Below are 26,497 nucleotides of genomic sequence, written 5' to 3'. Positions count from 1 at the left end.
CATTGTCTGAGGATGTTCGTGTAACGTAAACAGACTCAGAAAATGTCCCAAAAAAAGAAACAGCGGAAATGCATATGCTCAAAACATCAACAAAATTTAGCATTCGTCTAATTAAGCATAAATAAATTTTTTAGACCATAATAATTGAGTGGAGACACTCCTAATCTTATTCCACTCTGTCATCTTGCACAAAATAAAACAGGTTGATAACATATTAAAATTCATAGAAAATATAGAAAATGGTTTAGCTATTCCAAAATCATTAAAATTCGTAACACTATGAGAAATGGAATACTATTTGCAAAATTAATTAGATTGCATGGTCATAAAAACAGGTAGATCAAAATACGCAAATTAATAATTAATTACATAGAATACACATTTTTACATAACCTTTTCATAATTAATATCTCGTCATGAGATTCCACTTAACGCTAAACAAGAAAATAATATTCAGTAGATCGAAAAAAACATAAATATTGACAGTAGAATTCTTTCACATCAGCTGTCCGGGAAGAAAAACTATTCCGCCTTTCGTACTCGCAAGTACAAAGAATGCCGACAGCGGCACAAGAGCCAACAGCGGCACAAGAGCCGACAGCGGCTCGCCTCGCCAGTATTGTTGCGCCCGCGTGTGCGGCACGCTTGATCTCACTCGCCCTTGTGACGGCGTTTCCAGAACGTCCGTTTCACTGAATTCTTTAGGAAAAACTCACTCCCGAGTAATCTCAAGGAGTCCCTTAATACTATCACAGTGGATAACTCAACACTGTCCATCATCACACGCATGTACTAGCCTGAAACTTAAAACAGCGTCTAAGTACATCGGCAATGACTAGTAAATCACATATTTATGAAATCTTACAGCTATTTACAAAATCATATTTACATTCCTTAATCTACTGTGACTCAGCTGAAAACTTAAACTAGCAGCTTGGATTTTTCAGTTGATTAGATCATGATTAAATTGATTAAAATTAAATTGATTAATCAAAATTAATTACTTATTAATTACAACTTCTTTAATGACCTTGGTCAGTCAAAAGCATGGCAATCTAGCAAATCGTTAAATCTTACACTCTATTTTACATACTGTATAAATTACCCATTCTGTGGTATTAATCGATCCTAGGTTGGTACAATTTCAAATCTACAATATTCCGTAAGCATTTGTGTGAGGCATACCAATGACTTTATATGGTCCATTATAAACAAACTTAAATTTAGAGATTTCATTGTCTATCTCGCTCGATTTCTCATGAGCTTTTACAAGTACTAAGTCTCCGATTGCAAACTTAGCAAAACGCACTTTAGCGTCATTACGACGTATGCGAGCATCGGCTTTTAGCTTCATTACTTCTCGCAAACGATCGTTTTTCACACCAATACTAATGTCAATCCGTGGAGGGAATTTGATTATCTCTTCCAATTCACTTTCTACACTTTTGTCAATGCCGAACTTCCTCACATTACGGCAGTTCAAACTCATTCCTACGTCAATACCATTCGGCCAGTTAACAATGTGTATAGGCTGGTATTGCCTATGCACACCGTCTCCTGCCTCGTCAAAACTAACTACTATTGTTTTATCTTGGGACGTACATGTCAACGTTTTGCTTTCGCAGTTAATCACTGCACGGTACTTTAACAGCCAATCTAACCCGATAATTACTTCCGTAGTTAAGTCTGGCACGACGACAAACTCTTGTTCAAATCGTGCCCCACATATCTCGAAGTTGACAAAAATCTGTTTTGTGACCGGTTTACTGGCCTTCCCAGTAGCACCGATAATTTTCACTCCTGTTACTGGCATAACTACGATGCCAGGTCTGTCTTTCAGTAACTCAAATATTTTCCCAGATACAGCACTCAATTCTGCACCGGTGTCAATCAACACGTTTAGTTGTAGGTCGTGCATATTAACAGACACTACTATCTGTCTACACTTGTCCTCGACTGTTTCTTTATTTTCCCACAGTAAATCCTCGTCTATATCCAGGTCATTCCAGAAAAACCCATCCGGCTTTGATCCTAAATCCGGCTTATCTGGCGGCTTTTTCAGCCTCTGTTCACATACAGTTTTAATTTCAACACGTTTGTCCTGAGGCTTAGTCTCTAGCTTCGCCTCCAATACCGAAACCTTTTCCTCTAACTCGTCAACTAGTGAGTGTTGCTTTGCTATCAATTCATTAATCGTCACCTTCGTTGATTCCACTTTGGTCAGATTAATCTCATCCGCCAATCTACCTGGAGGAATGTGCCCAGTCGCATCTGAAATTACTTCCTCTGGATCTGCGCAACCCACACTGCTACCGTCTGACCGCATAACGTCAGCTCTAACCTCATACACGCTGAAATCTATGTGCTTTTCTACCAATTGTGTCCAGCTATCACTAAAATTTTCGTAATCTTTCCCCTTAATACTCTCGCAATGTTTAAACTGGAGGTTTGCGTCGGATGGGTCGGCTACTTCTACCACTATAACTTTCGGTAAAGTCTGCCGGTTAGGGCCAGAACTTTCCGTTACTCCTTCAACATCTAACTCCTGCGGGACGAAACACGACGAATCTTGCTCGTGCTCCCCATTAACATCAACTATTTCTGGTAAAGTCTGCCGGTTAGGGCCAGAACTTTCAATCACTTCACAAATACTATCTTCCTGTGGGACGAGACGCGGCAAATACTGCACGCGCTCCCCATAAACACTTCTCCCATACAGACCCCTATAATCTCTTAGTTCGTCGTATAAGCGACCGAACTGCCTTAACCAGACCTCATCCCTCTCTGCATCCCCTCGCTCGATGACGGACGTTTTATCCGACATCTGATCTTCTCTCAACAATTGCGAATCATTCTTAAACTCAATCTCCAGTTCCGCTGTGGGTATTACAGCTGGCACCTTATAATCGATTTCCGGAACACTACTTAAATTGTTCTCACTGACAGTGAATGTACCTTCTACTGCCGTGTATACAGCTGATCTACTACTTGTGGGCGCACTCCTTTCTCTTAACACTGGCACACTCTCCCGCCGTTGATTATTCCACACGGAATTTTCATACCGACGACACCTGGGTTTTCTCCTGCTATTGGGCCGCCAAAATTTCTCCACGCCCGGTCGGCCCCTCACCGGTGCGGCTAATGGTTTCCCTGTCTCGTCCCAGCAGATACGCTCCCCGGATGCTGCTGAGGCGGCTGATCACACCCTCTGGCGTTATTACTATTCTGTGAAGCCCGTATCACGTTAGTATGATACTGGTTTCCGTCATTCCTGTTATTATTTGCATTGTACCGATTGTTATTACGGTCCGAACCATTATTGTTATTGCTGCCATGGTTGCGGTATGCATTATTCCCGTGGTTATCGTTGTTGTGGTTGCTGTGGTACCCGTTGTTGTTACCACGGCCTCTGCCACTGTCGCGATTATTGCGCCAATTGTCCTCGTCCTCCACTCTTTCCAGGAAATCATTGATTGTCCTGTAATTGCTTCCTACGTATCGTTTTGTATCATCTGGAAGCTTCTTGTAGAGTTCCCAGACTATTTCGGATTCCGAGCGGCGGTCACGCAAATATTCCAACTTGCGGATCCAGCCCTCACAAAACTCCTTCATCGAACCGCGCGAATTCGCATCGAAAGGCCTCGATACGACAAATTCGCGCCACACACTTTGCTGTTTTTGCTCTGACCAGTATTCAGCCAGAAAAAAATTTTTAAACTCGTCAAAAGTCAAGTTCGTAATGTTGAGGTTTAGGCCCCAACGCTTGGCATCACCAGCCAACACATCAATAACCGCATTAATTTTTCTCTCATTAGTCCATGATCTGGGTAAAACTCTTTCACAATTTTTAATGAAATCCGTCGGGTGTATACCGCCTTTTTTCAAGGGGTCGAATCGTTCCTCTTTCGTCAACAACTCCGAACTATGTGCACAGATTGGCACATAGCTCTGTTTTTCGTCAAGTTTCCTTTCTAATTCCGACACCCTCGTAATCACTTGGCAAGTGGTTGTCGCAAGCGTTTCCACTTCCCTCTTTTTCTCTTCGCAGGTGTTAGCCTGCTTCGTCACTTTGGTATCTACTTCGGATACTAAAGCCTTTAAAGTTTCCACCTTCTGTTGATCCTCTTTTCTCACTAATTGAATTTGTTCCGTCACCTTATTCTCGATGATCGGAGCAACTGCGTCTCCTACACTTTTCTCGATTCTGCTAATTTCGGAATCAAAACGAGTATTTATGCTCGCAATTTCCGCCTGAACGCCTATCATTTCCTGTTTAAGGTTACCGATTTCGGTATTAATCACGACAATATCGTCTTTGATTTTATCAACTTTTGTGTTAACAACTTCAACATTGTTGTTAACAACATTAATAGCTTTGTTCTGATTGTCTAGCATTCGTTCAATTTTTTCAGACTGAGCTACTTGCTTGGCAGCCTGAGCTGCTTGCTCGGCAGCCTGAGCTTCTTGCTTGGCAGCCTGATGTTTAATTTCTGCCGATTGACTCTTGATTTCGTTAATCAAAACATTCAATAAATCAGTTAAATTCCCGGAAACCACCGGTTTTACTTCCGTAGCGGCTTCCTCTTTCATTGTCCCCCGTATTCGTCATCAAGGGATTCAGATTTGATTTTCACTTCCGATTCCGAAACATTTTCTAAAGTCTGGAATTCCATTTCTGCTCTTTGTTGCGTTTCGGCGGTCGCATCTTTCATGTTAGCCGCCTGCCCCGGAACAATGGGTACCGCTGTGCGCGTTTCCCACTGTTCGACCGATTGTTCCGTATCGAAGTCTACCAAATTTTGGTAATTGTTGCCTTCACTCATTTTAATAATTTTCAATATAAATGCAAAATCTCAACTCTAATTAGGATTCCTCACACGAATATTCTCGCTGACGTATCGACCATTTCGTAACCAGTACTTTGTTACGAGATTTGCACAATGCAAAATTCGTGTCCAGAACAACCTCAAATTTGAAGATTGTCCTGTCACGGTCGCCACGTGTAACCTCCCCCTCACTTACCGACCTTAATGACAGTGAAAAATGAAACCGCGTGTACCTAATGGGAGTTTTGGAAAAGCAATCGTCACCGAAGTTAACCTGTCGGTAAAGAGGGAGGAAAGGGTTACCTCTAAATGAAAGGAAAAATGCAAATGAAACTGGTGGAAATTAATTTTGAAAAGGGGTTAAGTTAATAAAGAAAGTAAATGTGCAGCCGTTACGTTAACAATTAACTAGCGGTAATTAGATATTTGAGATTTGGGGGAAATCACGGTCGCCAGTCCTAAGGACAATTACTATAGTAATTGAAAAAGAAAGGTTATTACACATATAATTAACACTAGAAGCGTGGCAACTGAAGGTTGACACGTGTAGTGTGAAAACTGAAAGTTTGTCAGAAGTAATAAATTTCGCTACACTCTGACTTAATTTAGCAAAAGAATTAATAAAACCGGAAAATCGAAAGTTAATTTAGTGACTGAAGTTAATAGTGAGCTTTCTTTCTGAAGCACATTGAAATCCAGAAAAATACGGTTAGTCTTGGACTACCTCAACAATCATTTCAGAAGCAACTTGACTCTACGCAATTTAGAAACAAGAGATTTAACTTTGAACTTGAATTAAATGATTCTGAACTATTAACAATAGTAAAATTTAGTACGTACCAAGCTGAGCTGCTGTCACAGGTAAGCTAAAATATGCTAACAAAACTCGCACTCTAAATTTGTGCTCGTGTAACCTAAATATTGTAGCCAGCTACTGAACTTTGAAATTAAAGCAGTGAAATCTAATTAAATTATTTTAATGCTGGCGTTTGAATTTCAACGACACTCGGGTTCATTTCGGAAAAGGAAGGGACCCTGCTTGGCAATGAAATTGGGACAATGAGCAACAAAGGTTCATGCTAAGTTGCTGTAATATTGCGAGGCAAATGGAACAATTTGAAAAGCTGAGGTCTGCCATACAGTTCTGAAACTTTACGTGCTTTTAGTCTTCCTTGTTGGTTGATTGAAGGTTTGAAGCCGTCGATCGAGGAGGTGGCGACAGTCACTCATTGTCGGCCGTCGCTGTTGCAGAAGCTGGATGTTGGCGCGCCTTCTTCTCGACACGGTCACCAGGCGAAACGGGCTCTTGATGTGCGCCAGCTAATGCTTCCCGTCCGCGACACCATGTCAGAAACTATCATCGCGAGTCGAGCGCAATTACATGCTGCCAAACCCCGAAAGCGCGGCAACTCGCGGGAGCGTCACTCAACACACCTGCTCCACTCGCTACTCCAGCCAGACTCTGACTGCCCCGCCCGCGCTTCACGCGGCAGAGTTAACACTACCAAAGATCCTACACACTTTGAGTCTTCACACGACCTATCGATGTAATCGTTCGATAGCAGTTTTCCCTAGGCAAGACCCAGCGTAAAAATACAAATGATATTTACGAAAGAAACCAATTATACATCGACATGAGTGCATAAATATATATATACAAACAGTAAAACAATTACAATATATAAAGAGACAGAAATGTCATATCTTGAGGTAACAAAACAAGGAAAAAAAATAATAGTACAATAGATGGAAATAGGAGGATATGCATTTGCGTTACAAGCTTTTCTATCTGAGTGGAGTGGTAGCTGGCGTTATCCATCACGGTAATTGACCCTTCTTCCAGGGCAGACAACAGTCGAATAAACCGATTCTTGAAAACTTCTCCATTCATTTCTGAATGGTAATCGGATTAGCAAGAACTATTCCCACCACGAAAAACATGTTGGTGGCGTCTGGTATGAAGCCTGTGGTTAGTGAACCAGCGTGGGCCATGATTAATCGGCCACCTCTACCAGTAGGCACTTTCAAAACGCCGTTTCCTTTGGAGTCGTGCCATATATACTTATTGGTGTGATTCTATCAAACCCAGGTTTCACCCAAGTGCACTACAGGTCTGATGTTTTCAGCACGCAAGAAGTGCATTGTACACAAAAACAACGCTCTTGCTGCTGTAATGTCTCTGCGTTCCATTAAGAATTTCCGTGCGTCATTTAACTTCTTGAATCGGAAACCTAGGGAGCAGAGAAGACGAAGAACGGAAGTCTCAATCCGAGTGATTAATTTTTTCACAGAGGTCAGCTTGCAGTTTTTTAGCCGTTGGATACTCTCCTCTGTCGTAATATCAAATTACAGTTCTACGCACGAGCTCTTTGTTAAAATCGCCAAGGTCGCTTAATTTCCGTTCACGTTCGTATCCCTTTCTTGGAGAATCGAAACACTCTTTCATGTCTGGAGATTCTGCCAACGACACAGATTTGCTAATACGGCCTACAATTGACTTGGAGACACCACACGCATTAGCAGTAAGTTGATGAATTTGCGCAAAATTTAAGTTATTGCTCGCTTCTTCATTGTCGGGCAGATCAGTACGAGGTGCATTCAAGTTCTAAGGCCTCCGATTTTTTTTCTAATTAACTACTCACCCGAAATCGATGAAACTGGCGTTACTTCTCGACGTAATCGCCCTGCAGACGTACACATTTTTCACAACGCTGACGCCATGATTCCATGGCAGCGGCGAAGGCTTCTTTAGGAGTCTGTTTTGACCACTGGAAAATCGCTGAGGCTATACCAGCACGGCTGGTGAATGTGCGGCCACGGAGAGTGTCTTTCATTGTTGGAAAAAGCAAAAAGTCACTAGGAGCCAGGTCAGGTGAGTAGGGAGCATGAGGAATCACTTCAAAGTTGCTATCACGAAGAAACTGTTGCGTAACGTTAGCTCGATGTGCGGGTACGTTGTCTCGGTGAAACAGCACATGCGCAGCCCTTCCCGGACGTTTTTGCTACAGTGCAGGAAGGAATTTGTTCATCAAAACATTTTCGTAGGATGTACCTGTTACAGTAGTGCCCTTTGGAACGCAATGGGTAAGGATTACGCCCTCGCTGTCCCAGAACATGGACACCATTATTTTTTCAGCACTGGCTGTTACCCGAAATTTTTTTGGTGGCGGTGAATCTGTGTGCTTCCATTGAGCTGACTGGCGCTTTGTTTCTGGATTGAAAACTGGCATCCACGTCTCATCCATTGTCACAACCGACGAAAAGAAAGTCCCATTCATGCTGTCGTTGCTCGTCAACATTGCTTGGCATCATGCCACACGGGCAGCCGTGTGGTCGTCCGTCAGCATTCGTGGCACCCACCTGGATGACACTTTTCGTATTTTCAGGTCGTCATGCAGGATTGTGTGCACAGAACCCACAGAAATGCAAACTCTGGAGGCGATCTGTTCAACAGTCATTCGGCGATCCTCCAAAACAATTCTCTCCACTTTCTCGATCGTGTCGTCAGACCGGCGTGTGCGAGCCCGAGGTTGTTTCGGTTTGTTGTCACACGATGTTCTGCCTTCATTTAACTGTCGCACCCACGAACGCACTTTCGACACATCCATAACTCCATCACCACATGTCTCCTTCAACTGTCGATGAATTTCAATTGGTTTCACACCACGCAAATTCAGAAAACGAATGATTGCACGCTGTTCAAGTAAGGAAAACGTCGCCATTTTAAGTATTTAAAAAAGTTCTCATTCTTGCCGCTGGCGGTAAAATTTCATCTGCCGTACGGTGCTGCCAATGAACGCGACCTCATTTTAAAACAATGCGCATGTTTCTATCTCTTTCCAGTATGGCGAAAAAAAATCGGAGGCCTTAGAACTTAAACGCACCTCGTAAAAAACTTCAGTACACTCGATATGATAATTTTCGATTGTTTACGAATGTCTTTCCGCCCTTTGCGCACACCGACCAGAGGAGTAGTACAAGTAGGCCGTTGCTCCTGCATTGTTGTTCATCACCAAACACATGTCAAAGCACCTTTATAAAGACAGTTCTGCGACCGTGTGGGCTGCAGATTCCTCGACTTGCGCCATAGGGTGGTGGGGTTTCGGGTTCCGCTGGATAGGTCAGGAGTCCACTACACGCAACAAGCGGCTACACGGGTAGCAGGGGTTGTGTGGCGTGGGCTGGGCGGTTTTTTAGGTTAGATGGCCTTGGGCAAGTACAGAAAGGGCAACAGCCTCAACGGGTGCGGGGCAAAGTCAGGACATGCGGGGACCAAGCAGCAATCGGTATTGTAATTGTCAACTGTCGAAGCTGCGTTGGTAAAGTACCGGAACTTCAAGCGCTGATAGAAAGCACCGAAGCTGAAATCGTTATAGGTACAGAAAGCTGGCTTAAGCCAGAGATAAATTCTGCCGAAATTTTTACAAAGGTACAGACGGTGTTTAGAAAGGATAGATTGCATGCAACCGGTGGTGGAGTGTTCATCGCTGTTAGTAGTAGTTTATCCTGTAGTGAAGTAGAAGTGGATAGTTCGTGTGAATTATTATGGGTGGAGGTTACACTAAACAACCGAACTAGGTTAATAATTGGCTCCTTTTACCGACCTCCCGACTCAGCAGCATTAGTGGCAGAACAACTGAGAGAAAATTTGGAATACATTTCACATAAATTTTCTCAGCATGTTATAGTCTTAGGTGGAGATTTCAATTTACCAGATATAGACTGGGACACTCAGATGTTTAGGACGGGTGGTAGGGACAGAGCATCGAGTGACATTATACTGAGTGCACTATCCGAAAATTACCTCGAGCAATTAAACAGAGAACCGACTCGTGGAGATAACATATTGGACCTACTGATAACAAACAGACCCGAACTTTTCGAATCTGTATGTACAGAACAGGGAATCAGTGATCATAAGGCCGTTGCAGCATCCCTGAATATGGAAGTTAATAGGAATATAAAAAAAGGGAGGAAGGTTTATCTGTTTAGCAAGAGTAATAGAAGGCAGATTTCAGACTACCTAACAGATCAAAACGAAAATTTCTGTTCCGACACTGACAATGTTGAGTGTTTATGGAAAAAGTTCAAGGCAATCGTAAAATGCGTTTTAGACAGGTACGTGCCGAGTAAAACTGTGAGGGACGGGAAAAACCCACCGTGGTACAACAGCAAAGTTAGGAAACTACTGCGAAAGCAAAGAGAGCTCCACTCCAAGTTTAAACGCAGCCAAAACCTCTCAGACAAACAGAAGCTAAACGATGTCAAAGTTAGCGTAAGGAGGGCTATGCGTGAAGCGTTTAGTGAATTCGAAAGTAAACTTCTATGTACCGACTTGACAGAAAATCCTAGGAAGTTCTGGTCTTACGTTAAATCAGTAAATGGCTCGAAACAGCATATCCAGACACTCCGGGATGATGATGGCATTGAAACAGAGGATGACACGCGTAAAGCTGAAATACTAAACACCTTTTTCCAAAGCTGTTTCACAGAGGAAGACCGCACTGCAGTTCCTTCTCTAAATCCTCGCACAAACGAAAAAATGGCTGACATCGAAATAAGTGTCCAAGGAATAGAAAAGCAACTGGAATCACTCAATAGAGGAAAGTCCACTGGACCTGACGGGATACCAATTCGATTCTACACAGAGTACGCGAAAGAACTTGCCCCCCTTCTAACAGCCGTGTACCGCAAGTCTCTAGAGGAACGGAAGGTTCCAAATGATTGGAAAAGAGCACAGATAGTCCCAGTCTTCAAGAAGGGTCGTCGAGCAGATGCGCAAAACTATAGACCTATATCTCTTACGTCGATCTCTTGTAGAATTTTAGAACATGTTTTTTGCTCGCGTATCATGTCATTTCTGGAAACCCAGAATCTACTATGTAGGAATCAACATGGATTCCGGAAACAGCGATCGTGTGAGACCCAACTCGCCTTATTTGTTCATGAGGCCCAGAAAATATTAGATACAGGCTCCCAGGTAGATGCTATTTTTCTTGACTTCCGGAAGGCGTTCGATACAGTTCCGCACTGTCGCCTGATAAGCAAAGTAAGAGCCTACGGAATATCAGACCAGCTGTGTGGCTGGATTGAGAAGTTTTTGGCAAACAGAACACAGCATGTTGTTATCAATGAAGAGACGTCTACAGACGTTAAAGTAACCTCTGGCGTGCCACAGGGGAGTGTTATGGGACCATTGCTGTTCACAATATATATAAATGACTTAGTAGATAGTGTCGGAAGTTCCATGCGGCTTTTCGCGGATGATGCTGTAGTATACAGAGAAGTTGCTGCATTAGAAAATTGTAGCGAAATACAGGAAGATCTGCAGCGGATAGGCACTTGGTGCAGGGAGTGGCAACTGACCCTTAACATAGACAAATGTAATGTATTGCGAATACATAGAAAGAAGGATCCTTTATTGTATGATTATATGATAGCGGAACAAACACTGGTAGCAGTTACTTCTGTAAAATATCTGGGAGTATGCGTACGGAACGATTTGAAGTGGAATGATCATATAAAACTAATTGTTGGTAAGGCGGGTACCAGGTTGAGATTCATTGGGAGAGTGCTTAGAAAATGTAGTCTATCAACAAAGGAGGTGGCTTACAAAACACTCGTTCGACCTATACTTGAGTATTGCTCATCAGTGTGGGATCCGTACCAGGTCGGGTTGACGGAGGAGATAGAGAAGATCCAAAGAAGAGCGGCGCGTTTCGTCACTGGGTTATTTGGTAACCGTGATAGCGTTACGGAGATGTTTAATAAACTCAAGTGGCAGACTCTGCAAGAGAGGCGCTCTGCATCGCGGTGTAGCTTGCTCGCCAGGTTTCGAGAGGGTGCGTTTCTGGATGAGGTATCGAATATATTGCTTCCCCCTACTTATACTTCCCGAGGAGATCACGAATGTAAAATTAGAGAGATTAGAGCGCGCACGGAGGCTTTCAGACAGTCGTTCTTCCCGCGAACCATACGCGACTGGAACAGGAAAGGGAGGTAATGACAGTGGCACGTAAAGTGCCCTCCGCCACACACCGTTGGGTGGCTTGCGGAGTATCAATGTAGATGTAGATGTAGATGTAACACACTGAAATCAGACGTGAACACTCGGTATAGCACGGTAACGCTGAGCTTTCCGCTGCTCTGACCTACTGCTGAGAGGTGGCCGAATCATGCCCCGCAGCCCCTGCTATCGGCTGGCAGCGGCCGTGATCTTGAGGACTCTACTTTCGTGCCGGCCGCTATAGTAAGATGAGTTAACTTTCGCACCATAACAGTTAGCTAGTTAGTTAGTTGGTTGCGTGTTCCATTGATCAATCCCACGGTACGGTAGCCGTTATGATGTGGAACGTGTCAAGTGCACAAGAAATGCAAACAAAATTTTTAGTATATAGGGGAAGGCGGGGCAAGATGGGGAAGCTAACTTTAAACCCTTACAAAAGGGACAAAAATAAACAAAATATTTTGAATAATCATTTTCTAAATGTTGTGGATATAGTAGGATCCAAATGTTCATTAGAAGATGCTAGGCTGTTAAAGGACAAGGCCATACCTATGCAATTTGATACAATTGAAATCTCACCCACTTCTCCCTCTGGAATTAGGAAAATACACTCCTGGAAATGGAAAAAAGAACACATTGACACCGGTGTGTCAGACCCACCATACTTGCTCTGGACACTGCGAGAGGGCTGTACAAGCAATGATCACACGCACGGCACAGCGGACACACCAGGAACCGCGGTGTTGGCCGTCGAATGGCGCTAGCTGTGCAGCATTTGTGCACCGCCGCCGTCAGTGTCAGCCAGTTTGCCGTGGAATACGGACTCCATCGCAGTCTTTAACACTGGTAGCATGCCGCGACAGCGTGGACGTGAACCGTATGTGCAGTTGACGGACTTTGAGCGAGGGTGTATAGTGGGCATGCGGGAGGCCGGGTGGACGTACCGCCGAATTGCTCAACACGTGGGGCGTGAGGTCTCCACAGTACATCGATGTTGTCGCCAGTGGTCGGCGGAAGGTGCACGTGCCCGTCGACCTGGGACCGGACGGCAGCGACGCACGGATGCACGCCAAGACCGTAGGATCCTACGCAGTGCCGTAGGGGACCGCACCGCCACTTCCCAGCAAATTAGGGACACTGTTGCTCCTGGGGTATCGGCGAGGACCATTCGCAACCGTCTCCATGAAGCTGGGCTACGGTCCCGCACACCGTTAGGCCGTCTTCCGCTCACGCCCCAACATCGTGCAGCCCGCCTCCAGTGGTGTCGCGACAGGCGTGAATGGAGGGACGAATGGAGACGTGTCGTCTTCAGCGATGAGAGTTGCTTCTGCCTTGGTGCCAATGATGGTCGTATGCGTGTTTGGCGCCGTGCGGGTGAGCGCCACAATCAGGACTGCATACGACCGAGGCACACAGGGCCAACACCCGGCATCATGGTGTGGGGAGCGATCTCCTACACTGGCCGTACACCACTGGTGATCGTCGAGGGGACACTGAATAGTGCACGGTACATCCAAACCGTCATCGAACCCATCGTTCTACCATTCCTAGACCGGCAAGGGAACTTAATGTTCCAACAGGACAATGCACGTCCGCATGTATCCCGTGCCACCCAACGTGCTCTAGAAGGTGTAAGTCAACTACCCTGGCCAGCAAGATCTCCGGATCTGTCCCCCATTGAGCATGTTTTTGACTGGATGAAGCGTCGTCTCACGCGGTCTGCACGTCCAGCACGAACGCTGGTCCAGCTGAGGCGCCAGGTGGAAATGGCATGGCAAGCCGTTCCACAGGACTACATCCAGCATCTCTACGATCGTCTCCATGGGAGAATAGCAGCCTGCATTGCTGCGAAAGGTGGATATACACTGTACTAGTGCCGACATTGTGCATGCTCTATTGCCTGTGTCTATGTGCCTGTGGTTCTGTCAATGTGATCATGTGATGTATCTGACCCCAGGAATGTGTCAATAAAGTTTCCCCTTCCTGGGACAATGAATTCACGGTGTTCTTATTTCAATTTCCAGGAGTGTAATAAACTTGCTTAAAAGCAAAAACTCACATGGAATTGATGGCATTTCCAGCAAAATACTAAAAGCTTGTTCTCAACAGATAAGTAAGATTCTCAGCCACCTGTCTAATAGCTCTTTGGAACAGGGCATTTTCCCTGATAGACTGAAATATGCTATTGTTATACCTTTGCATAAAAAGGGGAATAGATCTGATGTCAACAATTACAGTCCAATCTCCCTTCTAACAGCTTTATCCAAAATTTTTGAGAAAGTAATGTATTCAAGAGTAGCTTCACATATCTGTGACAATGAAGTACTAACAAAATGTCAGTTTGGTTTCCAGAAAGGTTTTTCAACAGAAAATGCCATATATGCTTTCACCAATCAAATTTTGAATGATCTGAACAACCAGACACCACCGATTGGGTTTTTTTGTGATCGCTCAAAGGCTTTTGATTGTGTAAATCATGAAATTCTGCTAGACAAGCTCAAGTATTGTGGCATGAGTGGGACAGTGCACAAATGGTATAATTCATACCTAACTGGAAGAGTGCAGAAAGTTGAAATAAGTAGTTCTCATAATATGCAAAGATCAGCACATTCCTCAAACTGGGGAACTATCAAGAATGGGGTTCCACAAGGGTCAGTCTTGGGTCCTTTGTTGTTCTTAATATATATTAATGACTTGCCATTCTATATTCATGAGGAGGCAAAGTTAGTTCTCTTTGCTGATGATACAAGTATAGTAATCACACCTGACAAACAAGAATTAACTGATGAACTTGTCAGTACTGTCTTTCAGATAATTACTAAGTGGTTCCTTGTAAACGGACTCTCACTGAATTTTGATAAGACACAGTACAAACAGTTCCGTACAGTGAATGGTATGACGCCATTAATAAATATAGACCTTAATCAGAAGCATATAGCTAAGGTAGAATATTCCAAATTTTTAGTTGTGTCCATTGATGAGAGATTAAATTGGAAGAAACACATTGATAATCTGCTGAAACGTTTGAGTTCAGCTACTTATACAATAAGGGTCATTGCAAATTTTGGTGATAAACATCTTAGTAAATTAGCTTACTACGCCTATTTTCACTCGCTGCTTTCATGTGGCATCATATTTTGGGGTAATTCATCACTGAGGAATAAAGTATTTATTGCACAAAAGCGTGTAATCAGGATAATAGCTGGAGTCCACCCAAGATCATCCTGCAGACATTTATTTAAGGATCTAGGGATATTTATAGTAGCTTCTCAGTATATATACTCTCTTATGTAATTTGTTATTAACAACCAAACCCAATTCAAAAGTAATAGCAGTGTGCATAACTACAATACTAGGAGAAAGGATGATCTTCACTATTCAAGATTAACTCTAACTTCGGCACAGAAAGGGGTGAATTATACTGGCACTAAAGTCTTTGGTCACTTACCAAATAGTATCAAAAGTCTGACAGATAACCAACAAGTATTTAAGAAGAAATTAAAAGAATTTCTGAATGACAACTCCTTCTAGTCCATAGAGGAATTTTTAGATATAAATTTAAAAAAAAAAAACAAAAAAATATTTAAAAAATAAAAAATAAAAAAAATGAAAAAGTTGTTATATTAACGTAAGTATGTTGTTAAATTAACTTAATTATGTCATGTATTGGAAAATTTGACTCGTTCCACATCATTACGAAATATCGTATTAATGATCCATGGAACTAGTATTAATCTAATCTAATCTAATCGTCACTTCTTCGTTGTCATTATGTCCTTTTGGTGGTATCCCAGGTTTATTAAACGTCTTTGAGAAGAGTTTTCGTTTACATGCAGCACGTTTGGGGACTCCTTTTCGTTTAATTTCTTCAGATACTTCACTCCTATAGGGAGATTCGGTTAAAACAGCGGGTTTTCCACGCCTGTTAGATGGTTTCCTTTTGGTTTTTTTTTATCCACCTTTGGAATATCTAACACCATTTTAGGCCTGGTAACCTGAAAGTTAGACGAAACAGAGGCTTGATCGTCAGTTGTTAATTGTTCAGGTGTTTTACGTCTTGATAACATCTCTGGTATTTGGTCCTCCGTTTCTGTAACTTCAGATGTGTGAGCTTGATGAACGTCTGTAGTTGAACAGGGAAGGTAATCACTTTCTTGAAACACATTTCTGTTTACAGGCCAAATGCCAATTTTCCGAAACCCATTCACTGCTGTGGACATTGTAGCTGAATGAATGAAGGTTTTGCCGAATAAACTTGCGATCTGATGCAGCGTAACAACTTCTCCAGGATGGGTGCGAAGCAACGATGTTACTTCATCTTCGTAAAATTTACTGAGAGGTTTCATAAATGCCACGTGCAATGGTTGAAGACGGTGTGAGCAGTGTGGTGCCAAACACAGCAAGACAACCCCATTTTCGCGGGCCACATTTATCAGTTCTCAGTTCTTGGTCTGCGTTTTGTGGCCGTCCAATAAGGGAAGTATTGGTCTTTCCTTCGACGCTCCAGTAAATGTAATAAACTTCTTAAACCAAGTCAAAAATAGTTCTTTCGTCATCCAACCAGTTTCTTGGACTTCTGCCCAAGCACCAGGGGGCAGGCCAGTCGCAAACGCTTGTTGCATTCGTTTTCGAGGATAAATTAACATAGGTGGTACGTAGAGCCCCGACGCTGAAACACCGATTTTTGCAGTCACAGTCTGGCCTCTTTCTGCTGAAGTAACTGCTCCCACCTGTCTGCGCCCTTTCAAAGCAACCACCTTTGTGTGATCTTTTGGAATGACTGTTAAACCAGTCTCATCGCAATTGAAAATTCTGTCTCGCGTAAACTTGAATGTGTCTAATTGACTTTCTAACAGATCGAAAAACTGATCTACAACAACTCGATTAAACCCCATTGCTCGTGCGATTGATGTGGCCTCTGGTTTTCGTATGCAGTATTATTAAATGGATGTTTGATGTTGTTTCGTTCAGCTAGCTGAAAAGCAAGTTCACAAAGTTCTTTAAGTGTTAGGCCAAAATACTGTCCTTCCATCTGTGTTAAGTAGTCTTTAAGCTCTGCCTCTTGTTCTGGGGTAAACACACTAGTGATTGGTCCTAACCTTTTCACAACTGTATAGCCAGGATTAGCACGTTTCTTTGCCACATGTCGTTCAGTCGCTGCCTGTGGCAGGTTGAACTGTCGAGCAGCACTGAAAGAACCCATATGACCTTCTATAACAGCATTTACAGCGCCTTCCATTGACTCCAATGACCAATCTTGCCTAGATGTTTGTCGCAGATACTTGCGAGCCATCTGAAATAAAACACGTGGAACGTACTATTGAGTCAGATCATTCCTGGTAATCTATATTACATAGTAAATACCATATATCCAACAGTCAGTCGTTAAAGCGTAGCAAGAATACTGACTTTGCACATTTTGTGTATTTTTATTCACCATATAGCCTAAGGCATACTTTGTTATTAATTAGGAAACGTTGGAATAACGAATACCATTCTATTTACAATTGTATTCAACGTATAATGCACGTGTTCAAAACCCGTAGCGAGGTAAACACATGAGAAGATAAGAACGTAATGGTTGGACAAATAGTAGGGACAAGATGGGGAAGCTCCCCTTCTTTCCCCACCCCGTCTTGCCCCCTACCACGCTGTTAGGTTATGTTACGCCTACATGTACACTTTTTAGTGAACATTGACTACAGCCACAGCAGTTTACTGTTAATAAGACGTACTATTCAGTGCTATATGTACAGTATGGACAAATGTTCACGAAATACATGTTTTAGGACATCGAAAGGTGTAAAACATTCCAAATAAGTATAATCTTTGTATGTACCTTGCAAAGCTCACAGAAACCGCCGCGACACTAAGGTTCAGCAAAGTCGACTCACTGGGACCTGTGTACTGATGATGTTGACGTAGCTATCCACAGATGGCAGCACTCTAACTGTAGCTTATAGCCCTTCCCCGTCTGACCCCACCTCCCCGTCTTGCCACGCTTACCCCTATATATATATTACAATACAGAAATAAAGATTAATATTCCTATTATCTACCCCATTCCCTTAAATGGCACAAAATGCATACATTATATTTACAGATTTATTTATTTCTATTCATTTATTTATTTATATTCAACTCTTATTGAATACGTACACCCACATAACAGAGTATTTTTAAAAATTGCGTCCACTTGTATTATGGCTCTAACATCCCATTGCTCAATATGTTAACGTCACGTACCGTCACATTATTGTAGCATACGATATTAAATTCATGCAGAACGAGTATGTTGGCCTTTGAAAACATTTTCACACACGTACATCGCTTTCTACACTATTTACTGTTAATTACAGATCGTTTTTCTTATAGTAATTAAAAAATCTTCTTAATAGGCCTGAAAGATTCTCTTCTTCTTAGTCTTCCAGAAAATGACAGACCGTTTCCCATACTCTTTCGTTATCGTCTCGAGCTATTACTGTTGATTTTGAATCTTCAGAACAGTCTTCATTATCACTTACTTCCTCGTTTTAGCGTCCATTGTCCATACCACCATTGGAGATTGTAAAGAAGTATCGAACGTCAGTCCATTATTTGCATCTTCATTTAGAAAGTTGTCTATCACATCTGCAACAAAACTGAAACGTATAAATAAGAGCGCAAAGAAAAGCCCATACACTTCCATTTGCATGTGAAATAGCCGGGAAACAATGATTTTAGCCAGTCATGTCTTTACTATCTCTCGCTATTTTACATTCAACCGTTTCAATTTGACTGTCTTTCCACTAAAATCCAGGAACTGCCGCACTGTAGCTCGTGGGTAGCCGGTAAGCCAAGGTTACGTGTGTCCTCCGCGCTTAGGCTTAAAATGGCTGCAGTGTGGCAGAGCCAGTGACGGACAACCAGTGCACACGAGTATAGTTAGGTCTTACCTGCATACTTTCACTAGATGGCCCACATTCTCAAGCTAGATCGTTTGTGGGAGCCGACATTTTAGCAACGTGCTGCCCTGATTAAATATAAAACATGAAGCCAAGTGGATGAAGATTTGTTGAGAGCGCTGATTATGAATAATTTAAACATGTGCCAGGGTTTATATTGATGGGTAGGTAACAGCTGAGAGCTCACTCTCAACTCGTTTTCTTCTTCCTCCTGCACAATTTTTATGGGCAGAGATTCAATAGATATCGATAGGCGGGAAGCTGTAGCACTGCAGTGTTGCCAATTTAGCGACTTTGTCGCTAGAAATGGAGACTTTTGCCTTCGTCTTAGCGACAAAAAAAACTTTTTAGCGACAAAAATTATTTAGCGACTTATCTGGCGACTTTTGAAGTACTGACGACTTTTGAAGCACAAATCAAAACTATTCTGGGCCAGTATTTTCATTAATAAAACTAAGATTTTAACTATAGAATGGGTACTATACTGACTTTGTTCTAGATTTACTAAGTCAAATTAAGTTCTTAGCAGATCATGTAGCATTGTTTAGCATTTAGTAAACCTGAATGTGGGAATTGCCTACAGAGAAAGAAAACCTTGACTATAGAACAATTCGTTATTCATTACCCACGAGCCTGTTATTGTCGATATCGTATCGATCTACAATTCTTCAACTTTTGAACTCCCTTTATTTCTCGAATTGACAAAAAACATACGTAATATTAAGTATAATAAAATACATTCCTGTCCCGCAACCTCTAATTTTTCGAAATGTTAACTCGCAGTCAAATTATTGCCACATGCACAATGGTAAAACAACAAAAATTCGGTGGGGGTGTCTCAGACATTATTAAGTTTTAAGCAATGAACAATAGGACTGATATCGAGTTACCAAATGAGTACATTGTTTCATGACCTCTAGGTCGCCTGAGTTTTAATGTATTTTCAGTGATTATAAATTGGTGAGACTTATGTTGTGGTGGCTTACATAATGGATTTACCGCAGAAGAAGAAGCAGTACGCTCAAAAATATCGGGATGCGTGGGAAGCGGAACCTGAATTCAATGCGTGGCTGAAACCAGTCATTGGAGACTTATCCAAGGCAAGATGTCAAGTATGTGCAACAGAGTTTTATGCTAAATTGTGTGATATTAGAAAGCATTCAAAAACTATTAAGCACAAACAAAAAATTTATTTAAAAACACACAAACCACCTGACCTGTGAAAATTGTTCCGAAAACTACAGTTAGAATAGCAAGCAGAGCGGAAGGCGCCCTTTCTTTATTTATTGCTGAACATTGTTCTATTTTAGCTGTAGATCATTTAGGAATACTGTGCAAGAAGTTGTTTCCCGACGATGAGGGCGCTAAAAACGTGCAATTACAGCGTACAAAGTGCACTAACATTATAACTGAAGTTTTGGGTTCATATTTTACACAATCATTGGTTGAAGATATCGGTAACCAAAAATACAGTGTACTAATAGACGAATCCACAGAAGTATCAATATCTAAAATGCTAGGTGTCGTTATACGGTACTATAGTGTAAAAAACCAAACCATTAGATCAGCATTTCTCAAACTCGCTGTAGTAGAAACTGCAGATGCAAGGAATCTGGCTGCGGTTCTTGCGAATTCTTCGAAAGGTCTCAAACTTTCAATCGTTAATATGGTAGGAATTGGCACAGATAATGCTTCTGCAATGGTTGGAATAAACAATGGGCTTTTCGAACAACTCAAGAGGGAATATGGTTTGAAGCATTTGGTATTGATCCGTTGCATTTGTCACTCTCTTCAGCTTGCAGTTTCGCACGCCTCAGTGAATACCGTACCTAGAAACATAGTGTTCCTTGTACGGGAAACCTACAATTGGTTCTTCATTTCACCCAAAAGACAAAAGGAATATAAAAATATTTATGAGATAATAAATAATAAATTGTGGAAAACAGCAACTAAAATTTTTGAAGGTCTGTGCAACACGTTGGCTGTCAATTGAACCAGCAATACGAAGAATTCTGGAGCAGTGGGAAGAACTAAAACTACATTTTTCACTTGCCATGGTTCAAGACAATTGTTAAACTGCCGATCTTTTGTACAAGATGTATTGTGACGACTCAAATCATCTTTACACGTTTTACCTTAAACATGCTTTAAAAGACGTACAAATAGCAATAGATACTTTTGAAGGAGAAGACAATGACCCCACTAAATTACTAGATACACTTGTATTTCTCATGCAGTACTCGGACAAAACATAGTTTTTCCAACTTTTAATTTGTTGACAATACCAGTTCCAAGCGAATGTATGTACTCAAATCCGAACCTTGGCTTTATGTTTGAACAGAAATTGTCTGAGTCAAGTTTGTCTGAAGAAAATAAGTTTACTTGAAGAAGAGATGCATTCAGTTTAGTATGAAACTCATAAAAGAAATTCAACAAAGACTGCCAAGTAACGTTACGACCCTGAAAAAAATGTCAATTCTGAATGTTGAAGAAATACTAAAAGTGAATAAAAATAATGCTGTAGCGGATGTAGCCGAAGAATTGGGTTTTAGTGGGGATTTCATAGACGATATGCTGCAAGAATGGCATAATATCAACTTCATTAGGCGGAATAACACTACTAACACTGTTCGATTTTGGAGTGAGGTTTAGCAGTATAAAAATGCCGCAGGGGAGAATCCTTTTTCTTTGATTTCACAGCTAGCACTGACTGTTCTCTGCCTACCGCATTCAAATGCAGAAGTGGAAAGAATATTCAGTTCTATGAACATTATAAAAACTAAACAACGTAACAGATTATCGTTAAAGACAATTAATGCTTTGATCATATTGGGACACGAGCTGAAGAAACAATATAAAGATTGTGCATCTTTTGACATACCGTCAGACGTATTGGAGCTTAATGGAAGGAACAAAAGTTCCTCTCTTGCGACAAAACCAGTCGAACTGCAACATCATCTTTTGAGTGACGTTCAACCCTCTACATCAACTACAGTTCTGTCAGAGCATGAAACAGAAGAGTTATTCGATCTTCTGAGTGACGACGATGAATAGCTCACATACCGGTATGTAGATGTTTTGTAACCTAATTTGAGTTCTTGCTTTCTTTTGTTAGAAATATAGTTGTATATTTCTAGTATATTTGACTACTGCGATTGAAACAACAATTTATGTGTTGTGTCAATTATGATAACATGTTTAATTAAACGTTAGCGTATTTTATATGTAAGTTGTTGCAAGTGATGCGTCATTTAATGAAGAGAATATAGCAATTACGTATCAGACAATTGTTATTAATATTTTATTACCCCCCCACTGGCTTATTACACCATTCACAGCACGAAATTTTCACTACACCCCTAGTAAAATCAGTTTTAGCGACTTTCTAGCGACTTTTGATATTGAATCTAGCGACTCGGGTTTTTTAGAGTTGGCAACACTGTGTAGCAGTCTAAACTCTTGGAAGGCGACTGTTGGTTTCGCCTCACTCTCATATAGTGCTAGTGAGCAGACTCTGGCTTCTGCTTACACGGGACGTATCATTTGCAAAAGCTCTATGGGTGAAAGCCTCTCATATATACAGGGTGGTCCATTGATAGTGATCGGGCCAAATATCTCACGAAATAAGCATCAAACGAAAAAACTACAAAGACCAAAACTCGTCCAGCTTGAAGGGGGAAACCAGATGGCGCAATGGTTGGACCACTGGATGGCGCTGCCATAGGTCAAACGGATATCAAGTGCGTTTTTATTTTTTAAATAGGAACCCCCATTGTTTATTACATATTCGTGTAGTATGTAAAGAAATATGAATGTTTTAGGTGGGCCACTTTCTTCGCTTTGTGATAGATGGTGCTGTAATAGTCACAAACGTATAAGTACGTGGTATCACGTAACATTCCGCCAGTGCGGACGGTATTTGCTTCGTGATATATTACCCGTGTTAACATGGACCGTTTACCAATTGCGGAAAAGGTCGATATCGTGTTGATGTATGGCTATTGTGATCAAAATGCCCAACGGGCGTGTGCTATGTATGCTGCTTGGTATCCTGGACATCATCATCCAAGTGTTCGGACCGTTCGCCGGATAGTCACGTTATTTAAGGAAACAGGAAGTGTTCAGCCACATGTGAAACGTCAACCGCGACCTGCAACAAATGATGATGCCCAGGTAGGTGTTTTAGCTGCTGTCCCGGCTAATCCACACTTCAGTAGCAGACAAATTGCGCGAGAATCGGGATTCTCAAAAACGTCGGTGTTGAGAATCGACTGCACCCGTAACATATTTCTATGCACCAGGAACTGCATAGTGACGACTTTGAACGTCGTGTACAGCTCTGCCACTGGGCACAAGGGAAATTACCGGACCATGACAGATTTTTTGCATGCGTTCTATTTAGCGACGAAGCGTCATTCACTAACTGCGGTAACGTAAACCGGAATAATATACATTATTGGGCAACGGAAAATCCACGATGGCTGCGATAGAGGAACATCAGCGGCCTTGGCGGGGTAACGTGTGGTGCGGCATTATGGGAGGAAGGATAATTGGCCCCATTTTATCGATGGCAATCTAAATGGTGCAATGTATGCTGATTTCCTACGTAACGTTCTACCGATGTTACTACAAGATGTTTCACTGCATGACAGAATGGCGATGTACTTCCAACATGATGGATGTCCGGCACATAGCTCGCGTACGGTTGAAGCGGTATTGAATAGCATATTTCATGACAGGTGGATTGGTCGTCGAAGCATCATACCTTGGCCTGCACGTTCACCGGATCTGATGTCCCCGGATTTCTTTCTGTGGGGAGAGTTGAAGGATATTTGCTACCGTGATCCACCGACAACGCCTGACAACATGCGTCAGCGCATTGTCAATGCATGTGCGAACATCACGGAAGGCGAACTACTCGCTGTTGAGAGGAATGTCGTTACACGTATTGCCAAACGCATTGAGGTTGACAGACATCATTTTGAGCATTTATTGCATTAATGTATTTACAGGTAATCACGCTGTAACAGCATGCGTTCTCAGAAATGATAAGTTCACAAAGGTACATGTATCACATTGGAAAAAACGAAATAAGATTTCAAACGTACCTATGTTCTGTATTTTAATTTAAAAAACCTACCTGTTACCAACTGTTCGTCTAAAATTGTGAGCCATATGGTTGTGGCTATTACAGCGCCATCTAACACAAAGCGAAAAAAGTGGTCCAACTAAAACATTCATATTTCTTTACGTACTACACGAATATGTAATAAATAATGGGGGTTCCTATTTAAAAAAAACGCAGTTGATATCTGTTTGACCAATGGCAGCGCCATCTAGCAAGCCAATCATAGCGCCATCTGATTTTCCCCTTCAAGCTAGACAAGCTTCGTTCTTTGTAGTTTTTTCGTTTGACACTTATTTCGTGAGATATTTGGCCCGGTCACGATCAATGGACCACCCTGTATATAGCTTAGCATCTGCGCAGTCAACTGGCACCAGCTTCAATATAAAATGGACGTGTGTTATTTGTAATACTTACACGTTACCCTATCTGATTAAATAGTAGTGTTCCATTTTATTTTGTAATTCATTTTCCCTTCTATCATCCCTCTGTTCTTCGTTTTAAGTTCCACGATTTCTTTTCGCCATGTTACTCTTTAAGTCTCCGATTTTATCGCCTGTTTTTACTATTTATTCTCTTCATCTTTCTAACAAAGTCTGTAGGCTGAAGAGCGGCATACTAAGCTGCTGCCAGCCCGCCCCCTTCGGGGGGAATTGAAATTCAAAAATTTAAAGAAATAAAATAAAAAATTTCCCTTCTACACAGATCGAGCTAACGACCACGAGCAGCAGACAGAGAGATACTGGACGTCACTACGCTTCTGGAAGTGCAAAGCGTAAAGCAAGAGATGAAAAGGAGAAATAGACACATACTGTTATATCTGAAACACGTAAACTGTCTGAGTCTTTTAATGTTCAGAATGATTTTGCCAAATATACAGAAAATGAAGTACAAAGTTCAAAAGCTGTAGTTGATTGTAAGGATGATAGTTATACTATAGAAGATTCATCAGAATATCCAATTTTTTCCGATGTAGTTACGTTTTCCGCAAGTGATACTGCAATTGAACAGACGGCAAGTCTTCCCAGTTCAGCTATATCGTTTTCAAGCCAGACTGAACTGAAAAGCATAGGAAGTCCTATCGGCCCAGAGACCTCATCTTCCAGACAAAGAAAAGTCGATAAAATGTTACAGGCTTGTGACGTTACTCCATCTTGAACATGTGGAACATGAAGTGAAAGTAAAATGTATTCTAACAATATTGGTCAGTGGCGAAACAACTTTGACAGAGGTTGTTGGATTATGAAAGGAAGTAGCGAAATTCAGCATGTGAACAGTAGTTTTTTTGGCTTCAATGAAAAATATGAGAAGGAAAATAAGCCTAGGTTCTGCATAAAGTCGTTTTTCACACACAAACATAAACTAACGAATACAACTTTCATGAGAGATTGCTTGTGCTATTCAGAAACCAAAGGGCGACTGTTCTCTTTTGTTTGCAAAGTGGCAGATTCTGACGGCTCGCCACGGTTTACGAAAGACGGATTAGATGACCGGAACAATGCAAATATTTTGTTGAAGAGACATGAAGAAAGCAGTTCGCATAGAAAAGCGATAATTTCTCTGTTCTAAAAAACAAGGATGCGCGTGTTGATTCTCAACTTGTTAACCATCTGAGAGCGAACAAAAGCGCTGGCGAACATTCTTACAACGAATTGTTGCAGTTATAAGTTTTTTAGCTGAGCGAGGGCTCGCATTTCAAGGTAGTAATGAAATTGTTGGTTCACCCAATTGTTGGTTCCCCCCCCCCCAATAGAAATTAATTAGGGTTAAGCCGAACAGGGTAGGCGCGCGGTCTCGGGGGATTTGCACAAGTCGCGCGGCTGGCTCCGTTGGAGGTTCGAGTCCTCACTCGGGCAATGGTGTGTGTGTCGTCCTTAGCGTCAGGCGTAAGTTAGTTAGGTTAAGTAGTGTGTAAGCTTAGGAAACGATGACCTCAGCAGTTTGGTCCCATAGGCTCTTACCACAAATTTCCAAATTTAGGGTTATTAGAATTACTAGCCAAATATGACATGTTTCTGGCCCAACATATATGTAGTCATGCAAATAAAATAAACACGGGCATATGTCATAATAGTCAAAAACAATATGCGAGGAATTTATCCATCTAATTGCATCAGCCATACCGGATCATACACACATCAAAAAAACTTTAACATCACCCCAGTTCCCTAAACTCCTGAAGATTGACGTTGACTGTGGATATTGTATCACAGAGACAGTCCCTTTGACTGTTCAGAGATGTCAGTAAACCCGCCCAAAGATGTAAACAACCAAGCATGATCAACGCCTATTAGACGAAGGGGGTCCGACATCCAATCAGTTCCAGCCATTCCACCAGAAAGGAGGTACGTGGCTCGTGTTGTCTGTAGTTCAACCGTGCCTAGACGGTCAATACCGCGGTTCGATCGTGTGCGCATTGTTACTTTGTGCCACGAAGGGCTCTCAACAAGGGAAGTGTCCAGGCATCTTGGAGTGAACCAAAGTAATCTTGTTCGTGGAGGAGGTACAGAGAGACAGGAACTGTCGATGACATGCCTCGCTCAGGCCGCCCAAGGGCTACTACTGCAGTGGATGACAGCTACCTATGGATTATGGA

The sequence above is a fragment of the Schistocerca piceifrons genome, chromosome 3, assembly GCF_021461385.2.
Source record: "Schistocerca piceifrons isolate TAMUIC-IGC-003096 chromosome 3, iqSchPice1.1, whole genome shotgun sequence".
Lineage (NCBI taxonomy): Eukaryota > Metazoa > Arthropoda > Insecta > Orthoptera > Acrididae > Schistocerca > Schistocerca piceifrons.
Note: the sequence above shows the minus strand (reverse complement) of the source record.